Genomic DNA, 25,886 nt, shown 5'->3' on the forward strand with positions numbered 1-25,886 from the left:
GCAGGGGGCGTTAGCCCCCTGCCTTCACCTCACCTGGCGCCCACGCCCCTCAGCAGGCATCCAACCAGGTGCCTGGGGGGGGCGTGTTCAGCAGCCTTTTGCTGCGGCGCCAGCCTTCGCCCAGCCTCATTCTTCGTCCTCTCGCCGCAAGTCACCCACCCTCCACTCCCTTTAGTTAGGGCTTAGGTTATTGGCCTTGCTATGGACCTTAGGTTGGTCGCCCTGGTTGTCTAGGGGGCCTGGTAGGAGTTTTTCCATTTGGCATTAGGCCTTTTTGGTTTTTTCGCCTACCTCGTAGCAATCGTCACAACTTTTGTGGTATTGGTGGGTAGGTTAGGCATTGGAATAATGTGTTGTGCTGTGTCGAAGAGCTAGGTGTGGCCATCGCCTATGCCTTCAATTTTTAGGAGTATTCCGTTAAAGGAATCTGGCGGTCGTGTATTCTGTCCAATGCCTGCTTGGCGGGAGGCCATGGCACGACCCTCGGTGACATTAGGGGTGAGCCTATAGTTGGATCGGCATCAACAAGCTCCACCTACTGGTGAATAAACCCACTTGTTCAAGAAATCCAATGCCTAAGCCAATACCTTTTCACTGCTGTAATCAATAAAGTTGTGGCCTTTCCTTGCCCATTAACCTTATATCACGTGTCCTTGTGTATTCTTTCCACATTGCGGGGGTCGGGTCCTCGAACCACAACAGCAAGGTGGTCTAAGGCAATGGAACTAGAGAGTTAAGGGAAGGGGAGCATTTTAATCCTGCAGAGCTATGGGTTTATGAGTTAGGTAATTTTCAGGAAGTGGGTGAGTGTTCTCTAGTTGCACCAAACTTGCAGAGATTATATGTGCTGCTTAATTTTCAGAACGGACTGACGGCTATGCCTTCCGTGTTGTTAGTCTTTCTCCTTAATTCTGTGATAGTGGCAGGCAGCACTTGCTTGGACGAAAGAGGGCAGCACTCTGCATGGTCAGATGCTCCTTGCAGGCTTGTATAATTTTTATTATTACTTTCCTATCAAGCCTGGACATAACTTGTGGACCCCCAGGAAAAGATATTATGAAACAGCGGTATCCATGCCACATCACTATGATACAATGTTTTAAGCAGCTGACTCGATAATCTAATTATGACTGTGGTAGTAAAGCTACAACTAGGCTGTATAATTTTCAGACTGAAGCAGGGGGCTCTCAAAGGATAAGGACAAGTGCCAGTGGAAGCAGCAGAGGAAGAGAAGGCCTAGATCTAATTTTAGAAACTACCATCAATCCTGTTATGTTTATTCATTTTGGAGTCCCTCAAGAATGATTTAGTAAACCTTGAGAGATGGTTGTTGTGGCTTTACCATACCATCAATTCTAAAATGACACACTTTTCAGGTTGTGTACAAATGTATGGTGTCAAAAGCTGATAGACTGGATATTAAGAATAAACCACAAAGACTTTAAAGGGTTTTTATAAATGGCAGCAGAGTTTTAGGAGTACAGGTATTAGATTATTATAGATTCTGATGTCAACAGAACAATGCAGATGACAGTATACAATTTTGTTTTGCTGTTTTAAAAAATGGTTTGTGCTTATCTACAAACCTAGTGAGTTTTCTATAACACTGACTTAAAAAATAAATACACGTGCCTAGCTTTGACCAACTGCAAGCTACCTGATCAACCTTACACACGACCATGTGAAAATGAATTGTCATTCTAGGCAATTGTCATTCTCACAGTTCATATGCAGCACTGTATATTGTGGGGCCTTTCAGTAATTAGTATGGGTTGAAAAACAAATAATATTGACGTATAAATGCCTCAAAATTCAAAATTTGACATGAGGCAAACTCATATGAATGTTGTCTTCCATTTTTTTCCTATCTTGGCAATCAAGTATTACTTTGATTCAACTATGTTTTAGTCAGAGTAACCCTAATTTGTTCATTAACTTTAACAAGTAAAAATCTATTTTCTTTAATGCCTTAGAGAAAGCAGCAAGTAGTGTCAAACCTGCTAATGATACAAAAAACTGAAATTACAAACACTATAGTGGGGAGAACTAAAATTAAAAGTTTCTTACTTAGATTGGAATACTGGTTGCAAAACTAGTTTCAAAACCATAGAACATAAAATCAAAGTAAAGAAAAACCAGTGACTCGGGAGAAGATGATAATCACTCAATTTTGTGCAGGTGAAATACTGCACCCTGAAATAATGCATTTAGTTCTTACCATTTCAGGAAAAGTAGAGCAGAACTATAGAAGAGTCAAAGAGAAGAGCCATGCAAATTGGCTGTGCTCGTTTCATTTACAGAAAAAGATATGCAGGCAACAAGCAATTAATATATGGTGAATTAGACTTAACAGTTAAGAATAACAGAGTTGATAATCAAATAAATGAATTAACAGTGGTAAAGTATTTACGTCCATATTTGTATTTATCACTACAAATAACATCAAGAATGCCCAAAGTAAAACTCCTGGCAATTAACTTAAATTACAGTCAAAATTTGACATTGGTGTATTTCATATACTTCCTGTTGCTTGCTGATGTTTATGAGTACCGAGATGGCATATAATACCAACATTTGCAGGGAAGTGTTTCAAATACCTCTAGGATTATTGTTAGTCTTATAACAAAACACACTTAAGCATATAGAGATGTGCCTCTCCATCCATACACCAGCGAGACTAGGGCTGCAATCCTTACACACTTAACAAAAACTAAACCCCACTGAACACAGCAGGGCTAATTTCCAAGTAAGCATGCATAAATTGTGCCATATGGCTGTTCTGCATATTCTGCTTATGCTACTACAACTGTATTATTTTTCATAAGACTCCTCTAGAGTAAATATGATGTTTATCATGTTTTATATTTACCAGTGGTACTTAAGACAGATACTGCCAAGGCAATTCATTGCATAAAAATAGCATGCAAGATACCACAAACAACAAGGATTCCTATAAATAAAACCAAATAGACTCTTAATGTGCAAATTGCAGCTACTCACAGTGTTGCAGGGAAAAAAGTACCTTCTGAAAAACAGTGCACAGATTATTTATTCACTAAAACATAGCACGGGATGCTATGACATTTTCCCAGCAAAAATGTAATCTCAAGTATGATTGCCAGGTTAACCCTTGAGAGAGCTCCGAATGTGACTTTTCTTATGTAGTGCAAAACTAATGGAGAAGGATATGCTCTGTAAAGTATCAAATATGAATGGAACTGCAAGTACCTGTGCTGTAGAAGCAACATGGTAAACAGCAGACCAATAAAATCTCCCTCACAGACATGCACACAAACTGTAAAGGGCTACTTTTTTGTAAACACACACACACACACACACACACACACACGGAGGGGGCAAACCCTGCTATCTCCCACATGCAACCCCCATGCTAACATTAAGGCCATTAAGCATGTGTGAGAACTGTATATGTACACAGAGATAACAGGTATCTCTGAAGCAGATATTGTGATTGGTTTTGCTGAAACCAACTATGGTTAATAAACCAAGAACAAATCTTGCTACAGCAAGCTGTTGTTTCTTTGCAGCAAAATGCCCTCCGCAATCCGCAGTTTAGGCACAACACTAAGTCAAAGATTGCTATCTGCTTCTTCTGCACATTAGTAGGAAAGAGCAAAGCAGGCAATATCCATACATTCACACTAAATCCTTAACTATGGTTTGCTGCTACGTGTGTATAAGGCCAAAACATTCCCGACCACGCTTTCCTCAGGAACTTTTCTGATAAAGGAATTCCTGGTTTCTCCTCTAACTTCATGAGCCCATCACAAAATATGCAAGTAAACAAAAAGCTTGTCTTCATATCTTATAAATCTCAATTGTATGTGGTTTAATCCTTTATTTCCTAGATAGGGCCTAGGTGAGACATTACTGGAAATCAGGACTGAGAACTGACAACAGTCTGAAACCTTTGCTACACAGTAAAAAGGCATGTGGGAAGCTATAAAGCAGAATTACATGTTTGGGGAAAAGAATATATGGGTATAGTCTGTCCTGGACTCTTACGATTTTAGAGCTAAAAATAGAATGTACACTACTCCCAGGCATTTGAATAAATGGGATGGTCAGTTTCACACCTTTCTTTAGTTGATTATCCCTGAAGTTTTGTCTGCCAGCGTAGTGTGCTTTTAAGGCTATTGTTTATACTGTCTTGTATCACTGCATTTTTATTTTTGTATAAATATTTGTATATTTTCATCTGCTGTAATACTTCAAATAGTTGTTCTAAGATAGTCAAAGAGAGATTTCTTCAACCTAATAAATCTGGGAGTTTACTAGTCCTAATCAAAGCAGCTCTACTGAAGTTAATAGATTATCAGACTAACTTAGGGCCATTAATTTCAGTGAGTCTACTCTGAGTATTAATGATTCATATGCATCTTCATGTTCAGCAGACTAGAGAAGGGTCGGCAAGATTTACCTCGCTTGGGCCAGTTTGCGCCATGGGCCGGATTACGTCTGCGCAGACGCGATTTCCAGCACCACGGAAGCAAGTCCCCGCTCCGTGTTGCACTGGTTTAGCGCAGAGTGTGGGGACTCACCACATGGGCGGCTTGTGGGCCATTTAAACAACCCCTGTGGGCTGCTTGTAACCCATGGGCCACAGGTTGCTGACCCCTGGACTAGAGCAATGGTTTATAATCATTTGGGGCCCATGGGCACATTTGTAAAAAGAAAAAGGTCTTGTGGGCATACACACACTCAAACGCTGTAAACTATTCTACTGGGTGCAATAGAATACTCTATTTCAAGGCTAATTTTGGCAGGAGGAAGAGTGCCATAGAAGGCACACTGCAGTTGCCAAAGAAAGCCTCTGTGAGTGTGTGTGCACCTGCCACATTGGTGACCCATGAGCTAGAGTAGGTCAGCTTAACTTCAGTATGACCAGCAACCCCATCCCAGTTATGTGGTGTCAGAAACAAAAACTTAACATGAGTGTTATGGAAACAGTCTTGCTAGAAAAGCTGCCTATACTTACTCCCACTTTCTCCTTCCAAGCACCAGGCCCCTGACTCTCAGAAGAGGCTTTTTGGGGAACACAGAGGGATGCAATGGAGAGAAGGTAGGTAAGCACAGTTTTATAAATACAAAAATTCTGTATCCAGATCTATATCTTAATTGTAAACGTGGCATTATTGACTAAGAGAGCTAATGAGACTTGGGCTAAAAAAGATAAATGAATAAAAGCAAATGCCTTGTATTTTAGGCATGTGATCTTACATATTTATTAGCTTCAACAGAGAGCCTCCAAAGCGGAGCACACAAGACACAAAATCTACACTCTTCTCTATTCAGCTATGAGGGTAGGTGGACAGAGATACACATGGACTGACACACCCAGTGGACATTTGTTGGAAGCAGGCTCCAAATGTAGAACAGGAAAGAGACATGTGGCCAAGCTGTTTGCGAACATGTGGCTGGCGAGTTACCAATTGCAGTTATTTTCTCCAAAAAGGACAAGGCATGTACTTCAGCCATGCTGTCCTCTTCCGCTTCATAGGTACAAAAGGTATGCATTACAATTCCTGCTTTCAGCCAGAAGGCTAGACTCAACCAGAACAGTTATGACAAAAGGAGTGATTACATAAGCATAACCCAAGGGGATGTAGCAAGGGATATTCTTAACACTTTTGGAAAATGTTCTTAGCAAGAAGTGGGAAGAGGAAAACACAAGGGGCGGTTGCATGGCAAGACTTCTTGTTACACACTAGTTAATTCACCCGAGCAACTGTGGAACTCAAGCAACAGTTTTGGGGATACATGCAATTTTAACTCTGCTTTATGGGATTAATGGAGAATGAATGAAACCCCATATAAAAATGCACTCAGGATAGCAACCCCTCATCTGATTAATATGGTATCTTTTACTGCCTTGTGGCAATTATTGGCTACAGAAATGGCATGTGTAGCAACACTCGTAACCATGTTTCTGGTCCCATGAAACATATCTGAATAGACCCACATGCACACACAAGTAACTAAGGAGGGTGATACATGTAAATAAAGTTAAGTAAGTGCATAAACAAAATGTGTACACCAGCAATAAATGAGTCAGTGCAGTATGCAAGATTTATACCACTGTATTTGGTTCTGTGAAATGTGGGTCTGAATCATTACCCTGCCATGGCCCTGAGCAAATTATTTTCTTGGTCACAGTTCCACAGTCATAAAATGGGAATATTGTACATACTTCCAAGGATTATGTTAGGGCAAAGAGAATGAAAAACTGTAAAGCATGTTGCATATTAGAAGTGTGATATGACTACTAAACAGTAGATGTAATTATTGTATTATGCAGAAGGGTGTGCACCTCTAGCACTAATGTACCTTTATCCTTCCATTTCTTCAATCCTGTACAATATAATGTGTTTATACTCACTGGAAACAGATATAAATTATAGTGCCCATATAAGAATCAAGCTCTAGCTGCATTTAGTAGTGGCATCTTCCTTAACCATCCTAGAACAGCTTAAGCCCACAGGATAATGAACACAGTGAAATTGAGGCTAATACAGCACATGAGGAAATTAGAGGGGCTATTGTAAAGTCCTCAAATTCATTTATATCCAATTGATATTAAGGATAGTGGTTAACAATTTCCTGCAGAAAAAGCTTGTGTACTGCAGTCATATTATTTTGGGATGAAACCCAGGAATAACACCAAAATGCTGATAAGCTCACATTACTAAAAAGTAATAATTCTGAATTGAAATCTGAATTTTTAAAATTGAACTTGAAATCATATTGATCCATCCTTTAGAATGAACTGATTTTGCTACACTTATGTGCTTATCTTTAACTTAGATGACCTCATTCTTTCTGTCTTCCAGAAATAAAATTTAAGGACTGATATCTTATCAAGAAGCAGACATAGTGCTTCTACCAGTTGGGGGAGGGGAACACTGCTCAGTATTCCTGCCCAAGGCCCAAAGAGCCTTGCTCAGTATAGTTTGTCCACAGGCCTGAAAAGGTTAAAGAGCACTAGCAAGCACTTCTTCCAACTATTTTAAGCTACCAGCAATGCATTATTTCCCAACATCAGTCAAGCTAGAAAGTAATTTTGTCCACATTGCAAATGTTATACTGGATAGCTTCCTATGAATTCAGTGCTTAGGCCATGGCAAAGTCAATGAGAGTCTTTTAATTGGCTAAGCATCAGGTCTTCCATTATCCTATAAAATGCTTAGAGTACAGGTAGAATATTAGCATACACTCAGACAGACGCCACATGCTGCAGGAGAACAAAATCATTGTCTATTAAAGAGAAAGGGATTCCCGGAGGCTTCTGGTAGGGCTCTATGGAAGCAGGATGTTGAACTAGATGGATCTTTGGTCTGATGTACTAGAGCTCTTTTTATGTTCCCAAGTAGTTCTGTAGAAGATATAAGCGGTTATATTTAGGAATATTGTGACAAGCTGAATGGCCTAGCTTGAAAGCTTACAATGAGAAGGCATAGGGTTATACATAAGGAGACATACATTCCCTGAAGTGCAATATATATGAGATTATGGAAAAACATGGTGGTGGGAAATGAACAGCTATTAGGATGCTAAGGGTATCTATGCCAATGAATAGCAGGTTTAGATATTCCTGTCAACTTTAACTGCAAAATGGAACCAAGTTTTCTAATCTATGATGTTAACACCTACAGAAAAGCATCTGAATATGGTTATAGTCATAAACCAGATCAATGACCCAGTAAAGCTATTCATACCAGAAGTGAAAGATGCCTCATGCATCTGACAGCACACAACTGACAGCACACTGTATTTGGCCTGTGTGTACCATGCAACTGACAACTATTTCATCATCTAAAGTGTTTTAACAGCTTATAAATATGCCTTGCAATTTCACATTTTCAGTTTGCACACGACACAATTCCAACCACTGGTAAGGGAAACAGCACTTGTGGTTTGAGGAGGCACAGAAACAGTCTTGCTTATTTCCACAAGTGGCAGTAACTACCATTGTATTCCAATTTTAGACACTATACATGTGTGGCAAAGTACCACTGATTTCAATGGAACTTGCTTACATTAACTGTTTGTCTACAGCAGTCATAATTATCACTTCGGTGTTATAACACTCATGTCAAACCTTGTTGACTGGGTGTGTGTCAACTTATTCTTTCCTTACCAGCTGTGGCTTACAGCCTATTTCAGTTATAGAAGTACCCTCAGATAAACCACAGCAGCTGCTGGGTTGTTGTTTTTTTAAAGAAAAACATGCAGTAGTGTTGATCATGTGGTCCCCTAATATTAGGAATGAATCCAGATGGTGGCATTCAACTACTGTCAAACAGAAATGGTTTTGTAACTTGCATCCACAAGGCAAGAGAGATACTATGGAAATAACACAACTTCAAGCAATGATTGCCCATAAATTAACACAGGCACAGGCAGAGATTCTAAACTGCGCAGTTCAGCCTATAAAGAATGTGATGGAAACAAATGCTTCAAAATGCAGCAAAGCTGTTTCAAAACTACTTCCATTCCAACCCACTTAAAAATGTATGTCCACCTTCACCCCTGCTCAAAAGGTGGTCCCTGGAGAAGAAGCGGTAATTATTTCTAATTTAGTGTGTTTGGGGTGCCAAGCAATGGAATGTTTGTAGTTTTTGATTCACACTCAACCTAGCACTTTCAACAGCATCATTTATTATTCTAAAAGTAATAATTTCATTAAGGTAGTGCAGACGTTTTAACACAAAATCTATAACATTAAAAAACCCGAAACCCAAAAATGATGTCTGGATTTATACAGATCCTTTTAAACACATTTCAAAAAGTAGCTTATTGGGGTGGGGGGAGGGGAGATTAAACATAAATAAAATATATTTTCATGATTTTTGAATGACAGATCTCTAGGATTTTAGTATATCCTTCCCTACAGAGCACAAATAACAATAAACACAGTGACAGCTATCCTGCTTTCATTTACCTTAAATGAAAATCAGTATGTAAAATGCTAACTAGCCTCACTTGTTATGCAAGCAGCATCATTTCATTTGTAGTTTAGTGAGCAAGTCATTTCTGTCTGGGTAAGTGACACAACATGCTGCATGATGTTGCTCGCAACACAGAAAGCTAACAACCACCCTTGGGAAGACAGAATTTGAAAAGTGGAAAAAGGAACACTTGTTTGCATCCAGTAAAAGTTGTCCCAAGAATTTACACAAGATTAACCCAATAGTTGTACTCTACATTTGTGTACATGCACAAACAACCACACACATACACACCCCTGTATCACTTTTCTTATCCTTTTCCTAGGCATGTTTCAACCTACATACAGTAAGACCCAATATTTTAATTTGCATAGTAAATAAAAGGAATCTAGTTCCTTGTATTCAACACTGGAGGTGGGTGTGCAGTGGAAGAGCTGTTAACTTGCTGCTTGTAACACCCAGCTTCCTATTCCTGCAAGACATCAGTTGCTTTTGTGTTTGCTTGTTTCTGCTTCCAAAGACATAATTGAACATCTCTGGACCAACACTGGAGTACTAATAGGAGCTCAGGCAAAACCTGACCAGGGTTTTATCATCCAAATGTCTGTTTATCCCAGGATCCACCACACCACTGCCCAGACTCTCTCCTTTTTGCTCATTCCATTTGTTAAAAGACAAGAACGAGGGGCTGATACATATCGCCTGTTTGCCGTCTCTCTGCAAAGGTGACTGGAAAAGATAACTGCTATCTAGCAAAGTTAACCTCCGTATCTGTACTCCTCTGGGTAAACCTTGAGTGGGAATTGTGCAGAAGATAGACTCACATAGGAAGAAGGATCGAGTCTGATGCCCATCAGTTTGTTGTACCCTGTCGCACCATCACTACTTCTTTTCATAGGAGGAGGGGGGAGTCGCAATTTTGCATACCATAGTTCTCCCCTCCCCACTCCATTTCAGTAGGAAAATCTATTCGGCAGCAGCCCTTCCCTACCAGAGCACTCTCGCTCCTTATGCAAACTCTGTTTGGGTGGCAATCTCAGCCACTCCACCTTCTTCCACAGTCCAGTTCTGCATATTTGCTCAGAATCGGAGCATAGGGAGCTGCCTTACACCGGTCCATCGACCTCAGTAGTGAAAACACGGGCTGGCAGCAGTGAAAACACGGGCTGGCAGCTGCTCTCCCAAGGTTTCCCTGCCCTACCTGGAGATGCCAGGGACTGAACCTGGGACCTTCTGAATGCAAAGCTGTACCACTCTGAGCAAGTCCCACCGAGTTCAGCGGAGCTAATTTTACAGCCAGGTTCACAGAGCCCAGGTCTTGCAGCATCCGCTTCTGTCTTACCCCAGAGCAGGGCGCGGACAAACGTGCAAGGCAATTACTCTGAAGTAAGCGCGCGGCAAGTTTTTTTGTTTGTTTGTTTTTAAGCGGAGGCAAATCACGGGCCGCTACGCTTTGCACGACGGGGCTTCAAAGCAAACCGACCACGCAGCCGAAGTGCTGCAGGCGAAACTGCAAAACCCAGCAGACAGTTTGGCAAAACACCAGCCTCCACAGCTCGAAGGAGAACTAGAAGAGCCCGGGTCTTCGCGCCACCAATAAAACTTGTTGACTTGGAGCGGGGGGGGGGGGAGAGTGTCGCCCAAATCCGAGGGCCAAAATTGTGCATGCCAAGAGAAGCCCGGAGCCCACCCACTCACCCACCTCCCGGGAGAATAAGATTGAATCCATGCCCGAGCTAAGAGAAAAAGAGCTGGAGGCAGAGGCTGTGCACGAGAGGGGAAAGGACAGCCTGGGTGGGATTGATGGTGGTGCAGACGCTGCCTTGAATTGCTTCTCCATTACCCAAAGGACCCCCCCCTTTTTTTTGTGGAAGCACCTGCTCTTTCCCTTCAAAGGCAGCAGCGACCCACCACTGTGAAGCGAGAGAGAGAAAGGCGCCTTTTCCCGCTCTTTCCCCCACACCCGCCCGCGCGCCCCCTCCTCCTCCTCCTCACAACAAACACGGCGCTGCGCTCCGGGACGCGCAGCCCAACCCGAGCCTTACCTTGACGCGGGAAGCTGCCAAGAGGCTCCTCCGAGCGGCTGCGGGCAGAGCTCCCAGGCAGGCGAAGGAAGCAAGCAAGACAAGCCGCTGCCGGTGCCGGTGCTGCTGGTGGTGGTAGCGGCGCGCCAAGGCGGCTCTTCTCTCTCTCTCCCTTCCGCGCTTTATTATTTTTACGCTCGCGCCCGGAGAGTCCTGCTTTCCCGCTGTGGGGCGCGAAGCCTCGAGGGCTGCTGAGGAGCCGGAATGCCGGACGGAGGCGAATTTGGGAGCGCTGTGGCGGCGGCGCTGCTGGTGTTGGCGGTCGCCGAGAGCCAACCCCACCCTCCTCCTCCCCAAATCTACTCCTCGGCTGCCGGTGGGGCGGCGAGGGTGAGGGAGAGGCAGATAAAAAGAACGGCGAGGAAGAACACGGTGTCTGCCAACTATCCGAGCCGCTTCAGTGTTAGCTCCGCCTCCCCCCACCTTCTCCTTCTTTTTCTCCTCTCCCCTTTTCTTCACCCGGTTCCGTTCTTCTTTCCCTCCTTCTCTTGCCCTGCAGTAGAGATTGGGCGAAGGGAGAAAGAGCCGCACAGGTTCTTTTTAGCTAGGAGAGATTCTGAGGGGCGTGGCTAAAGGAGGGGAAAATGTGTGCGGGCACGTGCGCATCCCGGCTGCAAAAGCAACCCATAGATCTCACTAGACCTTTGGAGGGGAAGAGAAGCCTCTGTCGCCGCCGCCGCGCAGCAAGAGTATCATTGATTTTCATGGAGCGGGAATGGATTGCATACACATGCACGCGGGCGAGCTGGCGAGCCTGGATGCATCAACCCGCAAGCGCCATCTCCGGATGGGCTCCTGCTGAGGAGCACCAGCAGTCAACACCACCGCTGCTTGCTGACTTGGGAGGTTTGGGACCCACTTTATCTAGGCCATGTTCAGAGTTGTTGTTGCAAACGGAATCCCTGATCCGGACCTTGTGCAGAGCGGAAATGAATTAGCTCTCCACCCCGAGAACGGGTTTCGAAGCTTTAGACTGCAGAACAGTCTTAAAATAGTTGCAAATAAAAGTTGCAAAATACAAAATAGCACATTGTTCTAAAACAATGCAGTGCTGCCTTCTTTTTAGTCCTTAATAAATGTCTGTAGATTTACTCTCTCAGAACCAAGAGAGACATCCTGTGCAAGCATCTTGCTTCTTCAGGATAGCCGAGCTTCATTTCTACTGCTGCTGGCTCCAAGGACTGAGGAAGATGCTGAGTTCTTAGATTTTATGTCCTGTTGAGAGAGCTCTCAGCTTGTGTTTCCAGGATGAGTCATCAATCAGTCTTAAACACCCTCCTTGTGGCATATACCTAGAGTTTAACCTCCTGTCTAAGGCAAACTTCTCTTTGCAAATGCAGACCCTTTCATAAGTCTTCTTTACATCAATGCATCCAAACACTACATTTTATGCATATTAAACATATATCTTTATTAGGCCAGGGTCAGGGAACCTATGGTCCTCTGTTGCTAGACACCCAACATATGCCCCAGCCTATGTGACCCTATGTGAAATACAGGTTGCCGTCCAACTTATGGAGGGTCAACGTTTTCCCATCCCATCAAAATGATGTTGGACTCTAATGGATAGCTCAGTTGGCTAGAGCGTGGTGCTGATAACACCAAGGTTGCAGGTTCAGTCCCCATAAGGGACATCTGCATATTCCTTCATTGCAGGGAATTGGACTTGATGATCCCCAGGGCCCCTTCCAACTCTATGATTCCTATTAGCCTCAGAAGACATGGCCAGTGGTGAGGTACAATGGCAACTGCAACCCAGTGACATCTGGAGAAAAACGGGGGTGAAGCTGGTTTGGAAACTGCCTCAAACAGTAGTATTTCACAATGAAGTGCAACATACATATGCAGTTTGGGTAATGTAAATAACAACAACAACAACAAATCAATATGACTAACACACTGCGCCTGCCTTTCTTCACAGACACACCATGTACTGCCTGATTGAAGCTTGCAGACCACAGTTTGGACCTTGGACCACTGTTGGAGAACCCCTGTTCTAGTAGCTCTCCCAATCCCTGCTCTACCAAGAGGGAGAGAAATAATTGTGAATAGATGGCAACTGCTCCTCCTACCTTTGCACCCTTGATGGGGAGGAATGCATCCTGTCCCAAAACATCCTTGCTCCTGAATGTGGGAAGGTGATCTGTTGTTACTCAGTGGTGAGGGAAAGGCATCCTGCACAGCCTCAGAGGGCCTCACATGTTCCAGGACTCTGAGACATGGCCCTTGTGTTCAAAATAGAACCTAGTGAAGACTGTTTCAACAAGAAAATTCATGGTTGCCAGTGGCAAATGTTTAAATCTAGATAGATAGAAAATGGCAGGCTCCTACTTGCCTGAAAATCACACCTGGTAATATTGGCTGCCAGAAACTCTATAAATGATGTCATAGGACACTAGAGTGTGCAACAGAAGAAGTACTTTTCTTTATTTTATTTAGCCCCAATTTGAGGGGTTATTTAGAAGAGATGCCAAGGCACACCATTTTACTCAGGCATTTGGGAACATTTGATTACTGCTCATCACCTGTTAATGATTTTATTGGTTGTACTGTTGCTTTAGTAATTCATTATGTAATGTATGTTACTGTTTTATTGTTATATAACCCGCCCTTGGACCTTTGGTGAAGGGCAGGTAATAAATGCATATAATAAATAAATAAATTTAATATATTTTTAACACATCTTTTATCCAAGGAGCTCAAGGTGGAGCAAATGGTGTTGTTCCCCACCCATATTCTCCCCACAACAAATCTGTGAGGTAGGTGAGGCTGAGAGAATGAGTGACTAGCCCAAGATCATTAATTGAATTCCATTGCTGGGGTTTGATCCTGGGTCCAAGTCTGTAAGTACTACACCATGCTTTTAGTTGAGCTATGCCCTTTCCCCCCGATAATATAAAATGGTGGCTATTCTGAGTTTGTAGTCCTATGATAAGCCCTCATTAAAGAGAATTGAGACTCATTTCCAAGTAAACAACACATAGTATTGATATGTGGGTTTCTGATCCTCATTGTTACCAGAAGTGTTTTCTAACTAAGTGTTTTCTAACTAACTAAGCTATTTGTTTAGTTAGTTAGTCGCATCCCCCCAATTCCATGCTGCTTTTTGGTAAATAAGGGGGGGCATAATAAAATCAACAATATAGTTAACAATAATAATAATAATAATAATAATAATAATAATAATAATAATAATAATTATTATTATTTTTATTTATATCCCGCCCTCCCCAGCCAAAGCCGGGCTCAGAGCGGCTAACATCAAATGTGTAACACATTAACATAAAATCAGACAATCAATTAAAATACATCCTCAAATCAGACCGGGATCAGAATAAAATCCAATCAGATGGCAACCCGCAGATTAGGGTTGGGGATCTTAAATGCTCACCAGGCCCAACTATTTGTGCTGAACTTATATGGGCCTGTGAGAAAAATTGGGAGGCCACTTTCATGCAAGTTCTTATGAAAGGGGAGAGGAAGTCAGACTGAACCCCGACCAAAGGCCTGGCAGAACAGCTCCGTCTTGCAGGCCCTGCGGAAAGATGTCAAGTCCCGCAGGGCTCTAGTCTCTTGTGACAGAGCGTTCCACTGGTAACAATCCAATACAAGTATAGTACTGGAAGAAGCAAAGATCACCAGTATCAAAGCAATGATTCCTCGACATCAACTTCGTTGGACTGGTCATGTTGTGCGGATGCCTGATTATCGTCTTCCAAAGCAACTACTCTATTCTGAACTTATAAAATGGAAAGTGTAATGCTGGTAGTCAACAAAAGAGGTTTAAAGACCCTCTCAAGGCAAGTCTTTTAAAAAAAATGTAGTATAAACACTGACAACTGGGAAACAGTGGCCTGCTAGTGCTCCAGTTGGAGAACAGCCTTTACCAAAGATGTCATGGGCTTTGAAGACGCTGAAACTCAGGACAAAAGGGAGAAACGTGCTAAGAGGAAGGCATGCTTTGCAAACCCTCTCACTGCAATCAACTCCCACCCAGAAACCTATGTCCCCACTGTGGAAGGATGTGTGGATCCAGAATTGGCCTCCACAGTCACTTACGGACTCACTGTTAAAACCTTGTTTATGGAAGACAATCTTACTTGGCTACAAGTGATCACCGAAGAAGAAGGAGAAGACAAGTATAGTATAAAATAGGCAACAGCCAGAAGCAAACCAAACAAATAATCCAACAGAAGATAGGAATTAGATTCCATCTGTACTTGGACATATACAAAAGTATATAATTGAAGTCTAAATATTAGCAAGGAGTTTGGCTGGTGAAAGCTGTCCATACTCAGGGTTCCAGTAGTGGCTACCAGAGAGAACACATTGATCCTGGTAACAAACAACCCTACTCATTTGAGAATGTGGGGCTACCTGGAGCAGATCCCAACATAGCTTCATATATACCACCACTAGCAGAATCCTGTGGATCCTACTTTTAAGTCTTTTTAGTAACACTTGGAACACTCATCACTAAGCCCTTGATGGGCAATTACAGCTCAGTAGTGACAAAAGTGGCTACAATATAGGAATGACTTGCCTGTTTAGCCCTATATTATCTGCTCTGACTACCAGCAGTTCTCAAGGCTCTCAGGCAGAGGATGTTCACATGACCTGCTACCTGAGCCTTTTAACTGGAGATATTTATAAGGATTGAGACTGGAGCCCTCTCTATGTGAGCAAAGCATGAGCTCTCTTATCACTCTACCACTGATCTCCTTTAAAACCAGTAGACAAACTTGCTGTCAGTGCATCCCTTAAAGCACAAATGTTATATCAGAATATAATTATATGAATAACTAGTATTTCTAAATTTCAACTTCAGAATTAAACAATTTAGGAGACTGTTTTTAATTTTATAAAAAAAAACCCACCTGAAACCATCATCACTTTGAAAAGTGTTGCCTGTTCTTCTTCCATTCCATGTCATTTGGCTGAATTGTTAGCTGTTCTCAATGCAAGAACCCACCTCCAGGGCTGTACCACAAGAGATTCTCAGCAAGCTCCCTCCACTGTCAGGCTGTGTGCTTTTCATAGAATTGTAGAATTGGAAGGCGCGATTAGGGTCATCTAGTCCAACCCCCTGCAATGCAGAAATCTTTTGCCCAACATGAGGCTCGAACCCATACCTTCCAACATTTATCCAATGAAAATAGGGACGTCCCATTCCATAATGATAATTTTACTCACTCCCCATAGTTTACTAACTATAGTGTAAGAGAGTTTCCTGCTGCTTAGGACTACAAGTGCTAACCCGAGAGAAGCTTTTCAGAGGCAGAAGTATTTCACAGGCCTCTTCTACCAGAAAGCCTTTTAACAGAAGTAAGCTACTAGTGTGGCATTCAACATGCAAAGGGTGTGTTGTACCACTGGGATGTAGCTCTCCCTCCCCTAATTTGTTCATTTAGAAATATTCCATAAAGTAAACTACTTGTTTATATTGCTTTATGCCCTACATTGATTTAATAGGCATGGTACTTTTAATTTTTTTAATTTTTAATTCTTTTTAAAAAACAACAACAACAACAACAACACCCTTTTGTGAATGTGAACTGCTTTTGTACCTACTTGGTAAATAAGCTGCCAAATGCACTTATTTTGATTGGCACAATACTGTCTAACTTCCTTAGAAATCCGATCTCACAGCTTTGCTAATCTATAGTGAATGTTGACACTCTGAACATTTTAGTGTTTGGAGAACAGGGTATATTGCGGTTGGGGCTGCCAAGAGAACCCACCAGTCCCTGTGGACACTCTGAAGCAGCAAGAAAATACACAGATGTTCTGCATCCTTCCCTATTCCACTATATATACTCTATCACGCATCATACTCTTCTTCCCATTGTAGAACAAAATTAACTTCCTGCTTGCTACAGGCAAGTGATGGTGGTGGGACAAAGATGGTGGGTGATGTGATTTCTAGGGGGGGGTAAGAGAGAAAGCTGCATCAGCAGTTTCTTCTCTTACTCTCTTGGGGTTTTGAAAATGGCATGCATGATCTTTGGGTTGGCAGCTGTTGAAACAAATTTGGGCTTGAAAGCAGTGCCAGCTATACCATTATGCACAGTGAAGCGAATGATGCTGGAGCACATAGTGTCATCAAGGTTCTGGAGGACACACTTGTGTGTGTTGTGGCCTGCCCTGCACCATTTAAGCTAGTGTGGTAGAGGATGCTGCTCCATCAGCAGCATCAATATAAAATATAACTGTGGATCCAGTCAGCTTCTTTACAGGGGGTGTGGGAGGAGTACCATTTTGTCTGTCATGTCTCAGGACGCCTCTGAATGTAAAGCATGGACTTCTAACTCATAATAGAATATACAGTTTGAAGATGACATTTCGAAAATGCTCCTGCGGTTTCTGTAACTAATTCCTTGTGGGAGTGGCTCACTCACACATGAACCACTAAGAAGTACCACCAATCTGGAAAGAGACACTGGTCATTGCTTTTTGCTGTTTATATTGACCCGGCCAGATCTTAGTCTTCTGTTGTGCTTTTATTTACAATGCCTGTTCATAGTGTTATGGAAAGGCTAGGTGAGCTTCAGCATTCCACAAGCTATCAGTTATTTATGCTTTATTCTCCCACAGGCCCTAATTTTTACATACCCAGGGAGTCAGGCATCTCAATCTGATAAATTCAGCACTAATCCAGATAATTAATAGTAGTAGCTGTAGAAGAACAGCTGTCTCGGAAATTAAACTTGTGAGTAAGGAAAGGGGGGGGGGGTGACTATGAAGTAAGCCACCAACACACATACACACAAAAGGAAGGGAATTTGGATTTCAGGCTTCAGGGAAGAATTGGCTTTATATCTGAGTTGGGATCTCTCGACACAGTGTGTGTGCTCAGCTGCCATGCAAGCAGTGCCTTTAATGCAAACAGGATGTTCATCTGTAACTTGTGCATCTCCAGGGTTTGGAGGGATTAAGAGAAACACTTATTACACTTAATTGTCTCCAGTGCCACACTTGGTGCTAGATGCCTCACTTTATGGTTTAATAAGCTTCACATTGATATAAACTGAATGACAATTAACATTAGTGCAGGTTGAGTTTGTCTTTAATGCGGCTCACAGGTTTGCACTCCACGTGCCTGCACTCTGTGGTTTCATTTCACATATCAGCACCTCCTTATTAGAACAGCTCCTGGCGTTAGGAACAAATCAATGCTCCCCTCCACAACAGCGAAGATCTCGTGCATCCTGACAACAGTGCCGTCCCTTCAGATGGAAACCTCTTTTTCCCCACCCACCTCCACTGTGTAGCTTTCCAAGGAGAACTGGAAAGGTGAAGTTTAATTCCCTGTTAGTGGCAGAATGGTCTCGTAAAAGAATGGACTCTTGCAGAACTCGTAGCAGCCACTTCTGAAGAGAGTCATTTGAGGATGCAGTTTTTCTATTGTCTAAGGCAAGAATCATGTAATAAACAGCATCTTACAACACAGAAACACTTTAAAAATAATAATAATTGCACCTCTGTGTTCAGACAAGTGTGGGAAATGCTCCGTTCATGTAAATACTTCCAGATAATCACATTTACTTTTATAAAGTATGTGTTTTGTTATTTAGACACAAGACTTGAAAGTTTCATTTCCTTCGGTAGCTTTGGGGCAAGAAAGTAATCAGGTATTTCTGATATTCCTGGAGGATATTTCTAGAGTAATTAAGAAACTTAAACCACATAAAGGCATGGATGGACTACCAGAATAGTTATATTTTAAAAAATAATCTGAGACACTATTGCCCCACATGCAAAGACTGTTTAACAGTGCCTAAGCCATGGAAATATTATAGAATTGTTGTGATATTAAAACGAAGTAAAGACCCAGAAAATCCAGGATCATATAGGCCTATCTCATTAACTGGGCAATATGCAAAAATGTTGACGGGCATATTGGTGGAAAGAATGACAAATACATTCCCAAACATAATCCACATCCGCAAAATGCTGAATGCTGGGTAATATGTAAAAGCCTCAGGAGTACCTTGTAGATGCCCACAAGGCTTTTGACAAAGTTCATGGGAAATATTTATTCCAATTATTATTTTAAAAAACTTTGGAAGCGACATGGTATATATATATGTATTTTAAAAATTATATAGCAATAGCAGAGCAGTAGTTTGAAGCTGATCACCAAAGAATTGATGCTTTTGAATTATGGTGCTGGAGGAAACTCTTGAGAGTCCCATGGACTGCAAGAAGATCAAACGCATCCATTCTTAAGGAAATCAGCCCTGAGTGCTCACTGGAAGGACAGATCGTGAAGCTGAGGCTCCAGTACTTTGGCCACCTCATGAGAAGAGAAGACTCCCTGATGTTGGGAAAGATGGAGGGCACAAGGAGAAGGGGATGACAGAGGACGAGATGGTTAGACAGTGTTCTCGAAGATACAAACATGAGTTTGACCAAACTGTGGGAGGCAGTGGAAGACAGGAGGGCCTGGCGTGCTCTGGTCCATGGGGTCACGAAGAGTTGGACAGACTAAACAACTAAACAACAACAAGTTTGGGTGAATGGGCAAGACTCAGAATACCTAAACATACAAAGGAGATTAATTTTAATTTAAGAGTATAAAGAAGAAGGAATTAAAAAGCAGCTAGAGCAGTGGTTCAAATATCAATGGGTACCTCAGACCTGGGGCAATTTTAGGTCTCCAGGACTATCTACCCAGCCCTCAGAAGCCTCCTCAGACCACACCCCCTTCCAAGCAAGACCCCTCACCTATCCTGCTTTGCTTCATCCTTCGGATACTGACTCTGCCTCCAAACCAGTACACTTCAGGGACTCTGCTGTTTGGTTGGCCTCCCACTCCACTGAGCTCTGCTCGTTGTCGCTCAGCATGAGACTAGGAGACTCTGCCAATTTCTGCCCCTGGTCCTACTCACTGCTGGCATGTAACCTACTGGAAGTTTGTCCCAAAGGGATTAATGGACTATGCAGAATTGGACAAAATGACAGGAAGGATTCGAAACCTGTGGGACCAGAGATTTACAGAAGACTGGAAGAAGAATATGAATTATTTGAAGAGCAACTGTAATCAACAAATTATGCTAGTAGGACTACAAGAAGTTTTGTAAGGAGAAATATACGAAATGTTACAAAGTAGAAAAAGATAGAGATATTGGTTATGAGTTTGAAATGTAATAGGGAAGATAAGAAATGCATATTGAGAGATTAGATTGGAAAATTTTCAGACGGGATTGATGGAAGTCAAAAATTTGAATAAGATGTAAAAGTATGTTTAATTACTGTTGAAAATGATATGTTTAAAAAAAACTAATAAAAAATTATATATTTTTTAAAAAAGAAGATTGCCCCAAAGGGAATGTGGTCCATGGTCTGAAAAAATGTTCCCTACTGCTGATTCAGTATCCAAAGACAAACCAACTCCTAAACCCAGTCCTGTCTCAACTCAGCATAGATTTATTAGATCTATCTAGCCAATGAACTTAAACTGTTTTAACTATCATTCCATTTCCCCAGGAAATTCTGAGGAAAAGCCATTGAATGGCGAGACCTGACAACATTCTAAGAATCCTCACCATATGGGAGCCGTGCCTGGATAAAATGTAGCGTGGACAGGACTCTGCTCTGGTTCTTCTTGAAGTGACATTACGAGACGAATTGGACATTTTAACTCAAGCTGGAAATTGCCCCAGCCTTTGTTTGTAACCAAGTGCATTGGAAGGCAGAGCTTGGAGGATAACCCAGGGGAAATGAATCTAAGAAAGGCATCCTCCACAAGAATGTTTTCAGGAATTTTGCAAAGTGCTGGCCTAGCTGTATTACTTGAGGCAAGCTCTATTCCAGCTGGTGGCAATTAAGCGAAGAATGCCAGCTAAGATTGGAGGAGCCGCTACAGAAACTCAGTAGAGAAGAGATGGCTACAGGCAGCAGAGGTAGGTCTTACAGAACAGAAACAGCAACAAAGGCTGTCCACTTGATTAAGTCTGGTCAGCCAGGAGTCTGGAGCGGGAGGCGGGGGGAGGCAGAGGACTAGCCTAAGGTTTCTGTTCTGATCCGGATAAAACAGAAGTGGGAAAAGGCTGGTATCAAATATAATCAGATTTTGGACAAAGGAAAAAAGCAGGGCTAAATCAACCGGAAGGTTTTGGAAAAATATCCCTGTGATGTTGGCTAATGCGTGGTTGCACTAAGGCTCAATTCTAGTGGGGCAATGTTGCAGAAGTCTAAGACACAACCATGGAAATGGGCCAGCACTCCAAAACCAACCGAAAGCATCTCTGAATAGATTGCACAGGCAAAAAGTCAGGGGTGCCTTTCCATGCGAGATAAATAAATAAATAATTATGCAGGCTGTGGCATGAGCTGCATTGCTTTTGACAGTGTATCTGATTTCATAGTCCATCACTGAATGAATAAACAAATAAGATAACGTGTAGCATATGCTGCACCAGGCTGTGTTTGTTTCTTGTTCTTTAAACTCCGCAAGCCCACCCTTTTAGTTCTAAATGAACTCATCAGTAACATCAAAAGGGGAAGCAAAGGGGGGGATCACAAATCAAGGTCTCCAGATACATTTTTTGGATTTGGCCCATTTTGGGAGGAAGTCTCAAATAATTCCCAGCCAGAGTGATAAATCCAGCTCTAAAACTGAATTGCAGACTGTTTTAAAGATCAGTTGTAATAATAAAGCTGACACTTTGGACAAGGTTTTCCTACGTATTGACCTTCAAAAGCATGTTTTCTGTGTAATCATACTACATAGCCGACAACTGAGAGATCTGCTTTAAGAAAATATAGGCTTTACCTTGAGAAGGAACATTAATTAAATGCACCTGAATTGATAAAACTGCCCTATAGATTTTAACACCTGCAAAGGGAACAGGCAAATAACAGACCCTAGTTCTTTTTGAGTTCTTCATGGGAGTATGGATGGGACTGTCCACACATTCATTATCTCATTGCAGAGATTCTCAGTCCTCAGATCCAGTGTGTGAATGCTCTATATATCATTTCGAAAGTGCTTTTAGAGCCCAGCCCTACAAGCCACAATTAACAGTGGTAGTGCATGCAGCAGCTTGCTTGCCATAACTTAAGTTGGCTTTTTTCAGCCTGAAAAATGAGGTCCAGCAAATATCCTATCCACCCCATAATGACAGACAAAGCTGTGTGTGCAAGGTTGCATTGGTCCTTTTTATAGCTAGAAAAAAATTTGAAGCTAATTTAGTGCTGCATAGCAGGAACCTCCAGGGCTTTGTCTGTTTCCTGTCCCCAGTGCAATAATCCTTGAATGGCACTATGCATCACAACTGGCACTATTACTCCCGTCTAGTGTAACAAGTTTTGCCTGCACTAGTTCTGTTTGCAGTCTGAGTCCAGCCATCCACCAAATGTCATCAACTTTCTTTCTTTCTTTCTTTCTTTCTTTCTTTCTTTCTTTCTTTCTTTCTTTCTTTCTTTCTTTCTTTCCCCTGTGTCCCTTGTATCTTGAAAATGAACCCCCCCCCCACTAATACACGGAAATCTTCATTAGACAACCCTGTCTTAAGTTACTACACTAAAGTATCCCCAGGGTTTGCAGCACAATTTTGTTTGACCTTTAATTAAATACCAAGACCGTCTTTATTAGGAGAAGGGCATTTGCTGGTCCCTTGGGGGATTGTTTAAAACCAGGGTTCCATGTATCTCTTTTTGCTTTCTGTGCAGAAGGTTTTGGGTGCATTTCCTCCCCCCGCTGTCCTGTTCCGTATTGGTTAATAACACTGCATGAGTTTCACTTTATGTTCCACATGGAAATAATCCCCAAAGGCAAAAATCAGAAGCCCAGCGAAACAGTGATTTCAGAGCATTTCACATAAACAACATGGGGCATTTACCTCATTTTTCTTTTCATGGGAGGCCCGTTGCCTCACTTTTAGAAGACATCTGAAGGCAGCCCTCTTTAGGGAAGCTTTTCATATTTGATGAATTATTGTATTTTGCTGGAAGCCTCCCAGAGTGGCTGGGGAAACCCAGCCAGATTGGAAGGGTATAAATATTATTATTATTATTATTATTATTATTATTATTATTAGTGAAATGGAGATGTACAAAAAGAATTTCTAGACTTGAAGTAAACCTGACATAAGACAAAAACTACACTTTGCATGTTGTTAGAAACACAGAGCTGCTTCCAAAAGTGGCAGTCAGATGTCAGGTTTCTTCATAACAGCAGTATAACTTATCTGACATATTGACATTTATTACACTTTGCATTTTCCTGTCTCTATTCTACTTTTTTTTTTTAAAGCCAGCTACAAGTGGAAGAGGGGAGCAAGATTCTTCACACGATGTTATCTGAAAATGTGACAAATTGCAGGAGAACTCAGTGGCGTAGCATGGGTTGTCAGAACCCAGGGCAAGGCAAGTAATTTGCACCCCCTAACAAATGGATTTGTGCCCCCTAACCCGTGGATTTGCGCCCCCTAACCCTAACCCCCAGATGTTGTGCCCGGTGCGGCCGGGCCCCCCTGCACCCCCCACGCTACGTCACTGGGAGAACTGGACATGGGGGTGCTGTTTGAGAGTTCTACATTTTAAAAAAGTGTAAATATTCTATCAAGATATTATGCCGAAATATCTACAGAAGATCTTTGAATAATTTCTGCATCCTCTATTATTCTTGGCCAATGTTCAAGGGAACAGTTGTTATTTCACCTGCTGGAAGATATGTGAATTCCAGCTGTGGCGCTTATGTCTCTCTTTCCATGGGGGACGTAAGTGAATTGCACCCTGGGATGCGAACTACACAGGAAGTATGAAAAGGGAATGTGCTCTGCACATCGTATGCTTACACTCACATGGTTTAATTTCACTCACAGGTGGGCACGTTTGCCCACTTGTCACACTTATCTTGCAGGTGGAGATAAGGATATGACCTGCTAGCCAGATTCAGCTATGGCTGCCATATTTCAAAAAACCAGGAAACCCCCCAAATCATGATTTTTCGATTGACTTGCCCAAGATGTAGGACAAAGTACCGCCTTTCAGTAATCCCCCCTAGACATCAATTCTGCCTTTGAAATTTGGTTGGTACACCAGGTGGATTCTCTTTCTGGGCAGGAGAAGCTCCTGTGCATTCCTGACTTCCAAATGCCATACAGTTGGCTGCCTTTGAGAAGTTACTCAAAACCGGTCTGGCATGTTTACAATGGGGGCTGTAATTTGGGGATTGCAAAACTTTAATTGGGTCTCAACTGGTTTCTTGGCTAAGTACAAAGCTCTAAATCAGGGTGGGGGAAGTTGTGGTCTTCCAGATATAATTGGACTACAACTGCCATCATCCTTGATTACTGGCCATGCTGACTAGGGTTGATGGGAGTGGGAGTCCAAAAGGAACTGGAGGGCTGCAGGTTCCCCATCGCTGCGCCAAATGGCACGGTATAGGAATGCTTACTTCCATATAATTGTCCTGTTCCATGCATTCCATGCATCCATGTTCCATGTAGTCACCTTCGGAAGTAAGATGGTGACTACAAGCAATATGACCTCTTCATTACTGGCACACAGATGGCACTTCAAATTCATTCAGTTTTGGCTTACATTTCCTGGAACAGTGAAGACCATGGTATGGCGATCACGATGAGGAGATTTCACCCCTCCCATACCCAAGAATCTCCTGATGATCTCCTGAGGTCTCTGCTGACTCTACAGAGAGGAGGAGCTCTCTACTTAATTAGTCAAGTGAGTGTCTCTGTGTGTGTGAGAGAGTCAGTCAGTGTGTCGGAGAGAGAGTGCAAGAGATCGTGTTTATAGATAAGATTGCTGCTAAGAGCAGCTGCAGGCACTCAGAATATAGCATTGATTTATGCTCAGAATATTTAGCTCTGTATATAGTTTTGTATTATAGCTGTAGTTATAGAATAAAAGGAAGATACTCTACAGAGCTGCTCTCCGAGTGGTTTATACTCTGCAAGACTCTGCAAAACGCTGCTGCGCAACGACTGTATTATTGAGACAGTGAATCCGGTGCTCTCAGCTCCAAGCTGTGAGTCCACAGCACTGTGACCTGTTCCTGTGGGAAAGGAGGTCTCTGGCAGTGCTACCCAGCTCGCCTAGCCCAGTTGGGGCTGTAGTGCATGAGTCCAGTTGGTACACTGGCTCAAGGGCGATGCTGACATCGGTTATGGGCCCAGTCGTCTGACCAGTCGTTGTTCCAGTCATCCCAGTCGTCCCAGTCGCCAGAGGTTTCTGTTGCTGATCGCTGGACGGCGGAACGGAGGCTGCATGCTGGACTGATTTGTGGTGCCTAGAAGCAGAGCTGTGTTGGAGCAGAGTGCTCAAGCTGCCGCTGTTGCTGTTGCTGCTGCTTGAGGTATGTTGCTGACTGCCAAAGAAAGAAGATAGCATCCCTGTTTGCCTGTTAATTGCACTCTGAGTGGGAGAGAGAGTGGCTGAAGAAGTCCAAGGCTTTATCTGTGTTTGCACGAGGGAAGTGTCTTGCTCTAAGTAATAGCAGACATGGCCTGTGCACATTCTGGCCAGATGGCTCTATCCTTTCCCCTCCTCATGCCTGAAAACTATGCAGTTTGGCAAGTTAAGATGAAAGCGCTTTTACAGAGGGAAAATCTATTTCACACGTTAGAAGGTGACCCTCCAGATAAAGATGATGATGATTGGGCTGAGTGGCATGCTGCAGATATGAAAGCCCGAGGGACAATTGTTTTGAGTGTTTCAGACCACTTGCTGGTAAACCTAGAGGGTCAAGAGACTGCACAAGCTGTTTGGCATAAGTTGAGAGATATGCATCTGAGACAAAATGCTGGTTCCAGTGTGATTTTCTTCAAGAAGCTGTGCAGGTTACAGTTGCAGAAAGGTGGTGATT

The 25,886-nt window shown here is 42.6% G+C and overlaps 1 protein-coding gene and 1 long non-coding RNA gene across 7 annotated transcripts in view; one reads left to right on the forward strand and one right to left on the reverse strand.

Annotated features, from left to right (window-relative positions):
- Nucleotides 1-11,599, reverse strand: part of LOC310837225 (contactin-4) — a 509,134-nt gene extending 497,535 nt beyond the window's left edge. For 3 of the 6 annotated variants that reach the window (XM_083723375.1, XM_083723377.1, XM_083723366.1), the window contains exon 1: nucleotides 11,015-11,599. The gene's annotated coding sequence lies outside the window, so the exon portion shown is untranslated. Of the gene's footprint in view, nucleotides 1-9,793; nucleotides 9,811-11,014 lie in introns of those variants that run through there. The other 3 variants (XM_083723372.1, XM_083723376.1, XM_083723371.1) reach the window with 3 other exon arrangements.
- A 189-nt stretch (nucleotides 11,600-11,788) lies between these two features.
- Nucleotides 11,789-13,731, forward strand: LOC310838165. Its single transcript, XR_014560751.1, has 2 exons — nucleotides 11,789-11,899; nucleotides 12,975-13,731. It is a non-coding gene; the product is annotated as an uncharacterized lncRNA (long non-coding RNA).
- The last annotated feature ends 12,155 nt before the right edge of the window (nucleotides 13,732-25,886 follow it).

The sequence above is a fragment of the Podarcis gaigeae genome (genome assembly GCF_964106915.1).
Source record: "Podarcis gaigeae genome assembly, chromosome: 2".
NCBI classification, from domain to species: Eukaryota; Metazoa; Chordata; class Lepidosauria; order Squamata; family Lacertidae; genus Podarcis; species Podarcis gaigeae.